At 47.8% G+C, this 17,508-nt stretch overlaps 1 pseudogene; it reads left to right on the top strand.

The window, feature by feature from the left end:
• Positions 1–12,412: 12,412 nt before the first annotated feature.
• LOC105943908 lies at positions 12,413–12,635 on the top strand (annotated as a pseudogene).
• The last annotated feature ends 4,873 nt before the right edge of the window (positions 12,636–17,508 follow it).

Raw genomic sequence — 17,508 nt, 5'->3', positions numbered from 1 at the left:
CTGTCAGCCCACTGCTGGGGAGGTGGAGGCAGCAAGATCTGCAGAGCTAGCCGGCCAGCTAGTCTAGCTAAATCAGGGAGCGCCAGGTTCAGTGAGAGCTCATATCTCAGAAAATAAAGCGGAAGGTGATCGAGAACCACACTGGATATTGACCTTTGCCCTCCACGCACAGCCTTACACATGTGTACACACACCTACACGCATACATACACACGAACACATACATACACCACACAACATTTGAAAGAGGAAAAATATTTTAAAAGAACTCCCATCAGATTGGTTGGGGTTCCCTAATGACCCTGTTTAATCACTTCCTTTTGACCACCCTATCTCCAGACACAATCACGTTCTGCAGTGCTTTCGAGTGAGGCATTGAGATAGAGGCATTAGGAGGACAGGATTGAACCCTGAGCCAGTACTAACAGCAGGAGTGGGGATACCCAGATATCCCACATTTCTACCCCTCTCAACAGCCAGGACTGGGGTGGGTGTCTGGAAAGTGAACTTGAACGCCACGATCCTAGGCAGTCCACTCCAGGGTCCTCCCAATACTGGCAAGGCAGGGGTGCGGGCTATGCTTTTGCTGATGCGTTTGGGGACACTGACAGCTGTCGTCAAGGGATCCTTTCTAGGGTTCTACTCCTTGAAGAAGGCATCGGGGTTTTCCTGGGATCAGTTTTCAGACCTTGATGTGAGGAGTCTTTGGTCGATAGAATCTGATGAGTTTCCCAAAGCGACTCCAGTGAGTTGACTCCACAAATTCTTTAGCTTCATGGGGGAACCCGGTGGTGGTGGTATTGGGGGGGGGAGAGTTTGAAGTACCAAACTGAAGACAAGAGCCCAGCAATGTCTGGAAGCCATCCGTCAGTGCATGGATAAGCCTTGAGTATACAATGAGGCTAGCCCAGTTGTCGGGGAACGTTTTAGGTGGGCCTGTAAGAAAAGACACCATCAGGCTGGGATGTAGCTCAGTGGTAGAGGTGTAGCCTAGCATGCACAAGGTCCTGGGTTTCATCTCCAGCACCACATACCCATATAAAATGTCATCAGTAAAGCGCTTTGTGCACAAATGTAAGGTCGTGAGTTCAGATCCTTGGAGTCCCTGTAAATCCAGCAATCGGGAGATAGAGACAGGGGGATCTCGGGGCAAGCTGGCTAGCTAGACTCACTGAATCAGTGAGCTCTGGGTTCAGTGAAGGATGCTGTTTCAATCTATAAGGTGGGGAATGTCCACACTCAGTGTCCACTTCTGACCTCTATCTATGCACACACACATACAGGTGTGCCCACATCCATGCAAACTGAAAATTCCCATATACATATGCGAAAATGTCATTATTAACTTTAATAATAAAAACAAAACAAGAAAAAAAAACTAGACATTATTGACTCATTGATATCTCCAAAGGAAATGGAGTCAATACAGATTAAAATAGAAAAAGTGGAACTTCTAATTTGGCTGTGAAACTCGAATCCATTTTCATTTGCTCTGGGCACTAATCGTTTGATTGAAAGAGACTTGGAGTTGGTGCATACCCTGGATCAGAGCTGTTCCCCAGGGCTCTAATGAGCCTGCTGCCTGTGATGTCTCTTTGCTGGGGGCATATCTGGCAATTGCTGGGATTGAAGCTCTGGCTTTAGGGGTTCTTGTGAAGACCTGGGCACAGACGGGAGCTGAAAGAGGATCCTAGCTGTCTGACCACCTCAGGTAGATGAGACCTGGGTTCAAACACATGATGCAATAGCACAGAGGAAAGGGGTAAAAGAGGTATTGGTCACTGAGCTGGGGGAGGAGAACGGGGTCTTAGGAGTGCCATGGGAGACATTTCCTATGAGTGTCACCAGCTTTGTGGCTGGTGAGATTTTAATTAGAATCAAGGCCTCTTGTTGAAGCCTCAGGATCTTAGGCTTGTACCAATGAACTGAATCCAAGCTGGGAGAGGATCGTGGCACATTTGGAGCCCAGCCCTTGGGGAAGGAGAGGGCCACTGTGTCATTGTCTCATATACATGTCTGGGGACGCAAGCCTGGGAGGAGTGGACTATGTTGGGGAACTAGGCTGCAAATGCTGGCTTTGTGCTTGGAGAGCTGGGCCAGGCAGGGGCTGGACAGCCTCTGGCAAGCCCATTCCTTTCGCAGAGTGGGCACAGAGACGCCTCGGTGGCTCTGAAGGAGGGAGTAGAGCCTGCAGGCTGGCTGATGTGCTTCACAAAGCCGCCTTCTTTTTGCCCCTGTTCAAATTTATTTGGTGGACGCATTTGTTCCCAGGGCAACTATAACAACAAAGTGGCGCAGGAGGTGGCTGGAAACAGCTGTGATATATATGCTCTCAGTCCCAGAGGTGGGAGTGGGACAGGAATCTGTGTCAGCAGGGCTGGCTGGGCTCACTCTGCAGGCCCTGGGAGGATCCATCCTGCCTCTCCTAGCTTTGGGTCTCTGGTGTCCCAGCTTGTAGACTTGGGCCTCCCACATCTGCTCCTTCTATCACATGGCCCTACATCCCCACCCTCAGTGTCTGCCTTCACCTCCTCTTCCCTGGGTACAATGTCCAAATTCCCCTCCTCGTTCCCTCTCCCTTCTCCTCTTTCTTTCTCCTTTGTCTTTTGTTTGCAGTGCAGAGGAGGGAACCCCGAGCCTCATGCCTGTTAGGCAAGTGTTGTACCTCTGAGTTACACCCTAGCCCTTTTTTCCCTTCTTCTGAAAATACCAGTTGTAGCCTGGCTGTGGTGCACGCCTTTAATCCCAGCACTTGGGAGGCAGAGGTAGGAGGATCGATATGAGTTTGAGGCCACCCTGAGACTACAGAGTGAGTTGCAGGTCATCCTGGGCTAGAGTGAGATCCTACCTCAAAAAAAAAAAAAAAAACAAACAAAAAAAAAAAATAAATAAATAGCTAGCAGTTGTAATGATAGCATTTTGTTTCTATAACAAAATGTCTGAGATAGTTAACTTGTAATGGAAAGCAGGTTTATTTTGGTTCACAGCTTTGGAGATTTCAGCCTGTGATCTAGTGGTCCACTGCCTTGGGCTTATGTTGAGGCAGCACATGATGGCAGGAATGTGTGGCAGAGCAAAACTTCTCATCTCATGGTCAGGAAACAAAAAAGTGATGGCTGGAGAGATGGTGTAGTGGTAAAGGCATTTGCCTGTGAAGCTGATTCTCCAGTATCCACGTCAGCCAGATGCACATGGTGGCACATGCATCTGGAGTTTGTTTGCAGTGGATAGGGGCCCTGGTGTGCCCATTCTATCTGCCTCTCTCTCTCAAGTACATAAACAAATAAAAGAAAGTAAGGAGGCTAGTGGTCCCACATCCCCTTCAAGCACATTTCCTCAGTGACCTAAAGACATCCCATTAGGCCCCACATCTTTGTTGTTGATGATGATGTTGTTTCTCATGTAGCCTAGGCTGAACTTGAACTCTTTTATGTAGCTGAGGATGACCTCAAACTACCCTCCTGTCTCTACCTCCAAGAACGCCGGGATGATGGGAGTGTGTCACTATGCCTGGCATTTTAGGTCCAACATCTTGCAGGTTCTGTCACCTCATAATTGTGCCACGCTGGAGACCAAGCCCTAAATACACAGGTCTTTGGCGGACACTTCGTCAGTGTTCAGCTGCTGATTTAGAGACCACCCTAACCTGGGCAGGGGTGGCCTGATGTTAGCTGGGCCACATCTGCTAAGCACCTGCTTTCAAGTAAAGTCACATTTTGAGGTTTGGGGGGCATGAATTTGGGGAAAGGGACAAGGCTGTACAACCCAGTACAAAGGGTCTGGTTATTGCTCTTATCACAGTCAAGGGAGAAAATGTAAATTTAGAAATTCACAGTTCCTCACTGGGTTGGGGCTGGTGGCTGGAGCAGGTTGACAATGGCCTTCCTCTTCCCTAAATGGCTGCAGGGGACAAAGAGAGGGGCAGGAGACCCCTGGGCAGGAAGGGGAGGAGTGACTGGCATTGTCCTGTGCTTTGGGGTCTGCTTGGATTTCATACTGTCACTTACTTTATTTTTAAATTTATTTTATTTTTTTATATATTTTATATATACTTATGTCCATAATATGTATTTTTTAATTTTTAAATTTTATTTCTAAATATTTTTATTCATTTGAGAGCAATAGAGGGAGAGAGAGAGAGAGAGGAAGAGAAAGTAAGTATGGGCATGTCAGGGCCTCCTGCTGCTGCAAATTTATGTGCCAGTTTGTGCATCTGGCTTCAGGTGGGCACTGGGGAATCGAACCCAGGTCTTCAGACTTTGCAGGCAAGCGCCTAAACTGCTGAACCATCTCTCCAGCCCAGTCTCAGCATTCTTCTGACCAGATGGGAGGCAGAGACAGGAGCATCGCTGGACACTCACAGGTCAGCTAGCCTGTCACGCAAAGAGGCAAACAAGACACCTTGATGCAAACTAAGTAGAGGCAAGGACAACAGCCAAGGTTGTTCTCTGACCACCACACATGAACACACATGTAAACGTACACACGCCATACACAACAACATTATGAGACAGATCACAGGAGGCAGGAGAGATGACTCAGTGGTTAAAGGCAGTTGCTCTCAGAGTCTGATAGGCACAGGCCTGAAATCCCAGTGCTGGAGAGGCAGAGATGGGAGGATCCCTGGAGCTTGCTGGATAGTTAGTCTATCTTGATTGGTGAGCTCCAGGCTGAGGAGAGACCCAGTCTCAAAAAGAGGTAGAGGACATTGCCGAGGATAACACCTGAGGTTATCCTCTGACTTCCCCGTGCTTGTGCATATACGCACATGCATGCACATAAACATGCTTACCCTACACACAAGCAAAACAACAAACCCTACCCCTGCTGTGTACACCACTGTATAATTCATATCTACTATTTATTTATTAATTTATGAGAGAGACAGAGAGAGCTACGCTAGAGCCTCCAGCCACTGCAAATGAACTCCAGATGCATGTACCACCTTGTGCATCTGGCTTATGTGGGTACTGAGGAATTGAACCTGGATCCTTAAGCTTCATAGGCAAGCACCTTAACCACTAAGCAATCTCTCCAGACCTCTGATTTTTAAATTGTATTTATTTATTGCATGTAAAGAGAGAGAGAGAAAACTGAAATAAAGAACGAGAAAGGGAGGGAGGGAGGGAAGGAGAGAGAGAAAGAGAGAGAGAGAGAGAGAGAGAGAGAGAGAGAGAGAGGGAGAGGGAGAGGGAGAGGGAGAGGAAGAGAGGGAGAGGGAGAGAGAATGGGCATGACAGGGCTTCCAACCACTGCAAACTAACTCCAGATGCATGTACCACTTTGTGCATCTGGCTTTATGTGATTACTAGGGAGTCAAATCCAGGTCATTAGGCTTTGTAGGCAAGCGCCTTAACCACTGAGCCACCTATCCAGCCCTCACACCCACTTTTCAAAGAGAAAAAATTCATACAGACAGAAGGATAAGAGATTTCTACAACCCACATTTAACCAGTTCAAAATCATTTTGCCAAATCTGTGTTCGTTCCTTCATCCCCCCACTTTCCCCCACTGTTTCTCCCTCCCCACTGCTGATCTCCCGGTTCGCACACAGTGTCCTGCATGATGTCACGATGTCCCACGGAGGAGGTGTCTTCTTCATCGGCTGGTCACTCAGTGGTATTGTCTCCACGGTGGCTCTTCTCTCTCCACACTGAGCCTCCCGAGATGTTCCAAAAATATTTGGTGCATGACAGAATGATGTGTAAAATAAATTTTGGTTTTTCAGAATTGGGAAAGCAATCCAGCTGAGCTCCCTGCCCCCACTCACTGAGGGTCTCTCTGGGGGCACCGTGTGACTAGGACCATCCTGAGTCCAGTTCAGTGAGTGGGGTGTATCCCTTAGGTTTGGGAGAATCATGGCCCCCTGCCTGTCACTGGGTATGAAATTCAGATAAAACCAGCAGCTGTCCTACAAGGTGGACTCCCAACTTGGCCCCCTGTGGGCAATAAACAGTACATTAAATGGCAATTAGAGCCTATTATTCATTCTCCTTAAAATTGTTTTTGTCCTTTAGCTGGGATTATTTCTGCAATGATCCCCTCCCCGGGGGAAATACCAAGAGTTCAGAAAAGGGATAGGAAAGGGAGAATTCACTCACAATCCCAGTCTCCAGAAAGCTCCTACTGTTGTGACCCGAGGTTGGGCTGGGGTTCCTTGGCTCTACCTTGATAGCCATCATGGGGAGCTGAAGAGCGAGTCCTGCTGACAATCCTGGGTCTTAAAGCACGTCCCTTGTGCAATTGAAGGCTTGTGATGTGCACCAATCACCAGCCTTCTGCTGGGCCTCGGAGGGACGCGCCCTCCCCATCACTGGCTCCAATGAAAACGGCTGCAGGGTTGTCTAGAGTTCACCCAGGCTCTGCTTTAGAGAGCTGCTTTCCCAGGCCTGGCAGGCTGTCTGGAGTGTGTCTTTAGCTGGGGTACAGTGGTCCTCTGTAGCTAATGGAGTGACTTCAGAGTGATTGTAAAACGTCCAAACAACCAGGAGAGTCCTCTGTGGGGTTGCCAGTAAAGAAGCTGTAAAGTGTAGAGAACTCTGGGCCCAAGGCCGCCAGGCATCGGGAAGGGTCATCAGGCTTGTGCAGCAAGTGCTTTTAACCATGAAGCCTAACCCCAAGTCTTAGGTTTTTGGTGTGTGCCTATGTGTGTGCATATTGTGTGTATGTGAGTTCACATGTGGAGGCAAGAGGTTGATGTCAAATGCCCTCCTCAGTTGCACGCCTATCTTAGGCTTTTTTTTTTTTTTGAGTGGGGGTGGGGAGATTTGAGGCAGGGTCTCACTCTAGCCCAGGCTGATCTGGGACTCACTCTGGCCTTGAACTCATAGCAATCCTCCTGCCTCAGCCTCCAGAGTACTGGGATGAAAGGCATGTGCTACCATGCCTGGATTCATCTTTTTTTTTTTTTTTGTAATTATTTATTTAATTGAGAGACAGAAAGAGAGGAATGAATGGGCACACCAGAGCCTCTAGTTGCTGCTAATGAACTGTGGATGATGTGCCCCTTTGTGCATGGGTACTGGGGAACTGAACCTAGGTCATTAGGCTTTACAGGCAAGTGCCTTTACCACTAAGCAATCTCTCCAGCCTCCATCTTAGTTTTCTTTCTTTTGCTGGGCATGTTGGCACACACCTTTATATGAGAGAGAGAGAGAGAGAGAGTGAGAGAGAGAGAGAGAGAGAGAGAGGAAAAGGGGGAGAGAGAACCAGGGCCTCCACCACAGCAATTGAACTCCAGACATGTGGGTCCCCTTGTGCACCTGCGCAACCTTAGGCATGTGTCACCTTGTGCATCTGGCTTATGTGGGGTCTGGGGAGTTGAACATGGGTCCTTAGCCTTCTCAGGCAAGTGCCTTAACCTCTGAGCCATCTCTGTAGTCCTCATCTTGGTTTTTTGAGACAGAGTCTTTCACTAAGTCTAGAGCTCACCAATTTGACTAGACTCATGCATGTAGCAAGCCCTAGGGACCCTCATGTCTCACCGCCTCAGTGCTGGGATTGCTGGTGCCCATTACCATGCTGGCTTTTATGTGGGGATCTGCACTCAAGTCCTTATGCTTGCATCTCCTCAGCCCTGAATGGTCGTACTTGTGAGAAGCAAACCTCATGCAGATCTCATGCTTTGTAGCTGGTCCTGCTCTGAGGAAGTGGCAGACATGGTCCCCAGGAGGAAGGGACAGGGAGCTGAGTGGAAGAAGCTCAGGCCTCAGCCACCTGCCCCCCTCCACAAGCAGTGAAGGGGGGGTATTTGGCAGGGATGGGAACAGGAAGGGCTCTGGCTGAGGTGCTGTCTGCTGGGCATGATGGGCACTGACCCCAAGAGATTGGGGACCCGTGTCTGTGGTATTGCTCTTAAACATGGTTGAGCACAGGTGTCAGAGGTGAACACTGGTCTCCTCTTTTTATTGCTTTTCTCATTAGAGAGAAAATTGAAGGGTGAGACCTAGGAGTGAAGATCACCCAGATATAGAAATAGGGTTCTTAGGGAAAAAGAACATTGAGTCCCTGCTTTACACCATGGCTTTGTCAAGGCTGATGTGAGCCTGGGGACAGCCTGCTTCTGTGGAAGGACCACAGGATACCACAGGACCCCAGAGGACCAAGAAGCTCAGTGGTCCAAACAGATGCCACTGAGGCCCCATGGAGAACTCATGCAGTGGATGGGGCTGACCATCGCCATTTGCAGATTCTGGGTTTGTAAAGTTGCCTGCTAGTTAAATGGATTTGCAAACCCAAAGTCAAGGTGGAGGGTGTTTCCATGGCCGGCTGTGGACCTGAGGAGCTGCGAAATATCTGCATGAGATGCATTCTTCCTGCTGTGGCTGAGCACAGCCTGCTCTCTGGTTTCAGCGCTTATGTTGTAAACAGTTGTCTTTTCAAAATCTGTTCAGTGCTAGTTTTTCCTTTCCTTTCCTTCCCTTTTCTTTCCTTTTCTTCCTCCTTCCTTCCTTCCTTTTCTCCCTCCTTCCTTCCTTCCCTTCTCTCTTTCTCTTGGCAGGATCTCATGTAGCCAATGTAGTTCACTGGTCTCAAATCATTATGTCACGGAGGCTAATCTTGAACTCCTGATTCTCCTGCCTCCACCTCTTTACTGGGATTACAAGTGTGTGCCACCATACCTGGCTTCTCTCTCTTATTTTTTTTTAATTTTTAAAAATTTATTTATTTATTTCCTCAATTTTTATTAACATTTTCCACGATTATGAAAAATATCCAGTGGTAATACCCTCCCCCCTGCCCACTTTCCCCTTTGAAATTCCATTCTCCATCATATCCCCTCCCCATCTCAATCATTGTACTTACATATTTCTCTCTCTTTTTAAATGTACGTTCTTTTAAAAAATATTTTTACGAATTTATTTGCAAGTGGGGGGGTGCGCCAAAGCCTCTAGCTGCTGCAAACAAATTCCAAATGCATGCACCACTTTGTGCATGTGGTTTTACGTGGGTGCTGGGGAATTGAACGTGGGCTGTTAGGCTTTGCAGGCAAGTGCCTTAACCATTGAGCCATCTCTCTAGCCCTAATGTCTTTTCTTGATGGCTTTGCCTTTGTTGTTTAAAGGGAAAAGGAGAGTTGAGCTCCTGTTTCAACGTGGCTTTGCCAGGGCTGACGTGAGCTCAGCTGCAGCAGGCTACTGTGCAGCGTCCCCACAGGCAGGAAGGCGGTGCTGTGCCTCTGGGCTTCATCCAGACATGAGTTACAGGGCTGTTGGCTGTGAGCTCAATGTCAATGAATCAACAATCGATTTCAAATAGAGGGCTTTAAAACAGACACAGACATTAAATAAGGTTGTGTGCTGATGGGCTGACACAATGCTGTGACCAGAGGCTAGCAGGACCCTTACCCCAGGGGAGCCATGGTTCAGTGTTTACTCATTCATGGCGTGTGGTGACTTTATAGACCGTGACGTCTGTGGATGGTGTGAACCTTGAGACCTTTAGGAATGTCTTCCAGGTCTCTGTCCCCATGTCAACACACACACACACACACACACACACACACATACACACGCGGTCTCCATTTTGTTGAGCGGAAACAAACTCAGAGAAATTAAACAACGGTAGGCACTGAATGTGTGTGTCCCTCCACATTCATATGCTGAAGCCTTAATCTTTTTGATTTTGTAGCCGAGGCCACACTGTTTGTTCGTTGGCAGTGCCCGGGATTGGCTGCAGAGCCTCACAAATGTCAGGCAAGCGCTTTGCCATTGTGCCACATGCTGTGTGCTCCGCCACGTTTTCCACATGTCCTCAGCAATGTGTCTAAGGTAGAAGAGCTACGAGCCCCTGGGGGAGTTCAGGGGAATGGAAACGAGCCTCCCAGGCAGAAAGGCCGTGGGAAGCCTTCTGTTTGCCTTACAATTTCTTTCTCAACTTCACCTTAAAAATACTGTCCTCATTCACCGGTTGATGGCTTCCTTCCAACAGCTGGACTCGCTCACTCTGACGGCATACTCATTCCTCCCGATTGGGGGCTGGGTGAGTCCGGCTCATTCCAGTTTCCCAGAGGACCAGTGGAGTAGAGGTTTTCACTGCATGAACAGACTCACCAATGCATATTACGATTCGTGGTGTTGGGGGTGGGTGGGGTCTAGTGCGACAAACTCATCTCCCTTGGCATCACCCCTGTGCCCCTGGGAAAATCCAGTTTGGAGCACTTTTCTACAAGTCTCGGGGACTTGCATGCATATACCTCTTGTCATGATTGGCCACTTGGGGGCGCCCCACACGCACGAGACTCATCCGTTGGCCATGTCTACTGAATCAGCTTTCTTTTTAGGCTTTTTTTTTTTTTAACGCAGGGTCTCATTCTAGCACAGGCTGACCTGGAACTTACTCTAGTCCCAGGCTGGCCTCTAACTCAAAGCGATCCTCCTACCTCTGCCTGTCAAGTGCTGGGATTAAAGGAGTGCGCCCCCACGTCCAGTTTGGCTTGCTTTCTTAGTCCTTGTACTGGCAGGTGTGGACGTCCCTAAAGTCACATTGTGAGATCTGATAAATTCACTCAGAGAGCTGTGCGTTTTTTTTTTTTTTTTACGAACGCCTGTTGCATCTCTGGGGAAATCACTGGAGTCTGGCGAGAGTGCTGCAATCTTTTGACACAGACTCACCCCCACCTTCCCGACAAGCCCCAGGCGGGTCCTTAAGAATTTTCTGCCCAGTGGCAGCAGCCTGTGCCACACTGTGGCTCTGAGATCTCTTCTGCAGGATCTTGTGGAAAAATAAATTGAAGACCCTGACTGAGCCCTAAGAACTCTGTCCTTCCCGAAAGGCTGCCCATCCATCAGCTGCCCCTTCCCACGCAAGACCTCTCCACCACCCTTTGCACGACTGTACCCGCTGCGTCATCACCCAGCAGCCTTGGTGTCCCCTTGCTCCATCCCACCCTGCTTCTGACCATTATTATTTTTTATTCATCTTGAGAGAAAGAGGGAATGGGTGTGCCAGGGCCTTCAGCCATTGTGCAGGAACTCCAGATGCATGCGCCACCCTGTGTGCATGTGTGACATTGCACGCTTCCCTCACTGTGCTCTGGCTTATGTGGGACCTGGGGATTCGAATGAGTTCTTAGGCTTCACAGGCAAGCACCTTAACCACTAAGCCATCTCTCCAGCCCTGACCATGGAGGAGCTTTTTTTTTTTTTTGGCTGAGGTAGGGTGTTGCTGTAGCCCAGGCTGACCTGGCGTTCACTCGGTACACTCAGGGTGGCCTTGAACTCATGGCAACCCTCCTACTTCTGCCTCCCAAGTGCTGAATTAAAGGTGTGCGCCACCATGCCCAGCTCCATGATGCCTTTCTTTTTTTTTTTTTTTTTTAATGAATGAGAAAGAGAGAGAGAGGGGGAAAGGGTGAAAGGCGGGGAGAATGGGTGTGCCAGAGTCTCTAGCTACTGCAAAGGAACTCCAGATGCATGTACCACCTGTGCATCTGGCTTATGTGGGGTCTGGAGACTTGAACCTGGGTGCTTACGCTTCGCAGGCAAGTGCCTTAACCACTAAGCAATCTCTCCAGCCTCATGGGGCTTTTTGTTGGGAGGTTCTTTTCTTGTGTGTTTGTGCCAATACACACGTAGCATAGCACATATGTGGAGGTCAGAGGACAACTTTGGGTATCAGTCCCTGCCTTCTATCTGTTTTTTTAAAACTATTTTTATTTTTATTCATTTATTTGAGAGAGACAGAGTCAGACAGAGGCAGAGAGAAGGAGAAAGAGAGAAAGAGAGAATGGGCATGCCAGGGCATTCATCCACTGCAAAGGAACTCCAGACGCATGCACGCATCTGGCTTACGTGGGTCCTGGGGAATTGAACCTAGGTCCTTTTGCTTTGCAAGCAAATGCTTTAACCACTAAGCCATCTCTCCAGCCTCTGCCTTCTACCTGTTTGAAGCAGGGTCTTACCACTGCATTTGCTAGGCTAGCTGGCCCACAAATTTCTGGACGATTCTCCTGTCTTAACTGTCCTTCTCACCCCAGGCACACTGGGATTACAGATCCCCATCACAGCATCCAGCTTTTGCCAGGGATCTGAGAGTCCAAACTCAGGCACTCCCTGTGACAAGTGCTTTGTCCACCGAGCCAACTCCACAGCTCCCTGGGTGGTCGTTTCCCTGCAGGCCTGGCAAGGGCACACCCCTGAGTGTCTGAGTGTGCCTCCCCCCCCCCCCAGGGCTGTTTCTCTCTGTGAGTGATTTTTGTCTTCCATGATTTCTTACAATGAATACAAGACATCAGCTCGTTCATTCTTCACCTTTTTTACTTTGCTAGCAAAAGCATCTTAAAGAAAATGAGACCGCTCTGGCAGGACGCGGTGGGAAGGCGACCCCTGGAAGGGGGCTGACCTCGCCGAGCCCCCGGGGCGGACCCAGGAGCTCAGGCTGCTAACTCTCTCGTCCGGGCCGCGGGCCGCGCATGCGCGAGGGTCCCTCGTCTTACCTGTGCCCGCCGCGCCCAGCATCCACCCGGGCATCTGACCCTGAGGAAGAAGGCAAAGCGGGCAGCACCAAGACGGCTGAGGAGGAGGAAGAGATTGACATTGACCTGACCGCACCAGAGACAGACAGAGCTGCCCTTGCCACTCAGGGCATGCAAGTTCCGAAAATTCCAGAAAAGGAAAAAGGATGCCAGATCCTGAATGATCAGCCTTGCCCTCCACCCTTCCGCCTTCTGTCCCCTTCTCCACGGCTCTGACTCCCGGGTATCTTGTCCCTTTGTCCCTGTAGTCTCTTGTTGAGGCAAGTTCAATCTTTATGATTTGTCTCTTTGGCCCTCCCAAGCATCACAGTACTTAGAGCATGGCGAAGATGCGCACTTCCGTTGGTAGTCGCTTGCCTAAGGCTGGGTCAGGTTTTCTCTTGGGCTAAGGTTCTGCATCGGTAACCAAAGCCTGTCTATGGAGTTGGAGAACGAGCAGTTTTGAGGTTTGACTTCCCTCATCCCCCATTGATGAGGGCACAGGGGAGGCCTTCAGAATAGAGTGCCTGAGGGCGGGACATCCGCGCACGGCTCTGCAATTACAGCGTCCACACACCAGGCAACATTCTTTCCCTTCTCAGGTCCTTCTGCAGCGTCACCTTCAAGCCCCTGTGACTGAAACCACAGCGGGGACTGGAGCTCCCCACCCTCCCAGGCAGACCTAAGCCAAGCACCTTGCTGCATTAGTGCATGCTGAGTAGATTAGTTCCAAGGATGGGATCCTGGGTGTGGTGGAAGCAAGGAAAAGTCACCTGCATCCTCCAGTCTAAGAGCGTACAGACCAGAGGTGGCAGAGGTGCCCAGGGCCACAGGCAGGGAAATGAGGAGTAGGGTAGATTGAGGAAGGAAAGAGAAGTAGAGGAGGGCAAGATCGATGAAGCCACAAGTTACTGGCTAACGTGTACTACATGAGGGAATCTTGGGGATTTGCTAACCTGCCTACCTCTAACTCCCCCACCAGATACAGTCATTCCAGAGGCCACATGAGCCAAGTGACCCCTGTAGTTCCCAGCTATCCCACTGTGGAGTCAGGGCAGAATGAAATAGCCATTCTATGTGACTTTAGCATGTTTAAGAATTATGATAATAAAAAGAGCCCTCAAATAGGGCCATTGAACCTCAAAACAAAAAGAAAGAAAATGAAAGCCGGGCGTGGTGGCGCACGCATTTAATCCCAGCTCTTGGGAGGCAGAGGTAGGAGGATTGCTGTGAGTTCGAGGCCACCCTGAGACTACAGAGTGAATTCCAGGTCAGCCTGGGCTACAGTGAGACCCTACTTCTGAAAACCAAAAAAAGAAAGAGAAAGAAAGAAAGAAAATGAAATTTCTTCTAAGTATCTTTTTTTTTTTGAGGATTTACATAATTTTGGGATGAAACAGCCAGTTTTTTTTTTAATTGTTTTTCCAGCTATTATGTCATTGACTTCTTTTATTTCTTCTGAGCTAAGTGGAAGGCAGGAACATGTCTCTTAATTTCAATGTTGTAAACTCTTTTTGTTATGTCTGCAGTAATCCTAATTGTTTGGGATGATGTTATGAAGATATGTGATATAAACCCCTATTTATTTATTTATTGTATATACGCAACTTTATTTCAGTTGCACAAAGGAAGTCAGCGTGTAGGAACTTAAGCAAACATGATGGTAAAATGGGCAGAGCGGAGAACCCTGCGAAGGAAGCACACCTGAAGCCCAAGGATCTGTCAGCACTTCATCTTTAGTTTGATTGACACTTGATGCTTGTAAAATTTTAAACAAACTTCAAAATCATGACAACTATCCTGAAGAGATTTCAGTACCAGCACTAAGGGTTGGTTGTACATTAAGTTTGTTTGCAATTGACTTGCCAGCCATTACAGAGCGTATGGCACAGACTTGTCTCAGGTGAGATCACAGTGTTGAGGAGAGCAGTATCTTCCTGTCATCAGAAAGGAGCCCTAAACTGTACTCAGCTGAAGACACCCAACACACAGGAACACAAAACCATTAAAATATGATTCCAAGGAACATTTTGAGAAGAAACATAACAAGCTTTTATTTTTTCTTTTTTAAAATTTTTTATTTATTTATTTGAGAGCGACAGATACAGAGAGAAAGACAGGTAGAGGGAGAGAGAGAGAATGGGCGCACCAGGGCTTCCAGCCTCTGCAAACGAACTCCAGACGCGTGCGCCCCCTTGTGCATCTGGCTAACGTGGGACCTGGGGAACCGAGCCTCGAACCGGGGTCCTTAGGCTTCACAGTCAAGCGCTTAACCGCTACGCCATCTCTCCAGCCCCATAACAAGCTTTTGTTTCCCATTTTAACTACCGAAATCTCTAACAATGACCACCCTGCCATGTATGACAGTGACTGGGCAGAGTAATTCAATCAAGCTTCTGAGGAGGAACACATGTAGCAGTCTGTAAACCCTTTATTTATTTATTGTGTTTATGCGTGTAGGTGCATGTGTGTGTGTGTGATAAGAAGACAATCTTGGGTGCTATCCTCAGGTTCTGTTGACTTTTTTTTGTTTGTTTGTTCTTTTTCTTTTTTTTTTTTGAGGTAGGGTCTCACTCTAGCCCAGGCTAACCTGGAATTCTCTATGTAGGCTCAGGGTGGCCTTGAACTCACGTTGATCCTCCTACCTCTGCCTCCCAAGTGCTGAGATTAAAGGCGTGCACCACCACGCCCGGCTGTCAACGTTTTTGTTTGTTTTTTCAAGGTAGGGTTTCACTCTAGCCCAATCTGATCTGGAATTCACTCTGTAGTCTCAGGGTGGCTTGAACTCACAGTGATGCTCCCACCTCTGCCTCCTGAGTGCTGGGATTAAAGGTGTGTGCCACCATGGACTTAAAAAATATTTATCTATTTATTTAAGAGAGAGAGAGGCAGATAGAGAGAGAGAGAGAGAGAATGGGCATGCCAGGGCCTGTAGCCACCACACATAAACACCAGATGCAGGCACTCTTGTGCATCTAGCTTTACGTGGGTACTGGGGAATTGAACCCTAGTCTTTAGGCTTTGCAGGCAGGCATCTTAATCACTGATCCATCTCTCCAGCTCTTGTTGACCTTTTTAAAAAAGTTATTGCTTTGTTGACAACTTCATAATTATAGACAATAACCCATGGTAATTCCCTCCTTCCTCCACTTTTCCCTTTGAAACTCCACTCTCCATCTTACTTCTTCCCCCTCTCAATCAGTTTCTCTCTTATTTTGATGTCACCATCTTTTCCTCCTATTATGATGGTCTTGTGTACATAGTGTCAGGCACTGTGAGGTCATGGATATCGAGGCCATTTTGTGTCTGGAGGAGCACGTTGTAAGGAGGCCTACCTTTCCTTTGGCTCTTACATTCTTTCTGCCACCTCTTCTGCATTAGACCTTGAGCCTTGGAAGGTGTGATAGAGATGTTTCAGTGCTGAGTACTCCTCTGTCACTTCTTCTCAGCACCATGGTACCCTCTGAGTCATCTCAAGGTCACTGCCATCTGAAAAGAAAAGCTTCTCTAACCAAAGTGAGAGTAGCATTAATATATGGGTATGAACATAAAGAGAAGTGCTTACTGGGCAGCTTGGTGAGCATAGTATATACACTTAGCCAGAGAGCAGCAGATGTTACACCCCTAGGGCTCATGACTACCCCTGTCATTGGTTTTCAGCATCAGGCATGTATTCCCTCCTGTGGAGTGGGCCTCCAGTCCACTTAGAGAGTGCTTGGTTTCCCCCATAACAGACATACCACTGTTGTACCTGTTGGCTCATTTGGCCTGGCTGGCCAAATTTAAGGCTTGTAGTGTCCACTATTGATTATCTACACTGGCGATTTCTCTCTCCCATTGAACTTCATGAAGCGTGGCTTTTTCCAGCTTTCTGCCAGCTGGTTTATATGGAGGAGGTTTTTAGCTCAGCTCTCGCAGGGTTTCTCAGTGATCTTGTAGCCCAAGTATGTGGAGTCTTCAGCAATAGGGTCTTACCATCTATTCCTGGTGGGACCAAGAGTCTTGACAATGGCCTGTAATGCTCTGGGAGCATCCGGGACCTCCCTGGCCAACAACTCACTAGAAGGTAACCCATCTCTGGCACTGAAAATTTTATAGCAACAATCTATGGCTTCTGGGTGTTCCACTGTCCGAAAAGTTTTCATATGGCTTATTCATACCCTTTTAGATGTTGATTAGCCCTCCCCCCACTTAATTAAGTCTCTTCCCCTGACCTCACTTAGGCTTTTCCACCCACATTAATCTATTATTCTACTTACATATATAAAATACCATTCTATTAAGTCCCCCTCCCTCCCTTTATATCCTTTATATCCCTTTCCTTTATATCCCCTTTCTAGTTTACTGGCCTCTGCTACTGAGTTTTCTTCCTACTCACATAGAAGTCCAATCATTTGTACCTAGGATCCACATATGGGAGAGAATGTGCGATGTTTGGCTTTCTGGGCCTGGGTTACCTCACTATGTATAATCCTTTCCAAGTGTATCCATTTTCCTGTAAATTTCATGATTTCATTTTTCTTTACTGCTGAGTAGACCTCCATTGTGTAAATGTGCCACATCTTCATTATCCACTTATCAGTTGAGGGACATATAGGCTGGTTCCATTTCCTAGCTATTGTGAATAAAGTGGCAATAAACATGGTTGAGCAAGTATCTCCAAGGTAGTGAGACGAGTCCTTAGGATATATGCCTAGGAGTGGTATAGCTGGGTCATATGGTAAATCTATTTTTAGCTATCTAAGTAGCCTCCACACTGGTTTTCACAATCGCTGTACCAGATTGCATTCCCACCAACAATGTAGAAAGGTTCCTCTTTTTCCACATCCTCACCAGCACTTATTGCCATTTGTTTTTATGATGGTAGCCAATCTGACAGGAGTGAGATGGAATCTCAAAGTAGTTTTAATTTGCATTTTCCTCATGGCTAGGGATATAGAACATTATTTTTAGATGTTTATATGCCATCTGTATTTCTTCTTTTGAGAACTCTCTATTTAGTTCCATAGCCCCCTGTTTTTTTAAATTGGGTTGTTTGGTTTCTTATTATTTAG

This window comes from Jaculus jaculus, chromosome 1 (assembly GCF_020740685.1).
Source record: "Jaculus jaculus isolate mJacJac1 chromosome 1, mJacJac1.mat.Y.cur, whole genome shotgun sequence".
NCBI lineage: Eukaryota > Metazoa > Chordata > Mammalia > Rodentia > Dipodidae > Jaculus > Jaculus jaculus.
This window is presented reverse-complemented; position numbering and strand designations above follow the sequence as displayed.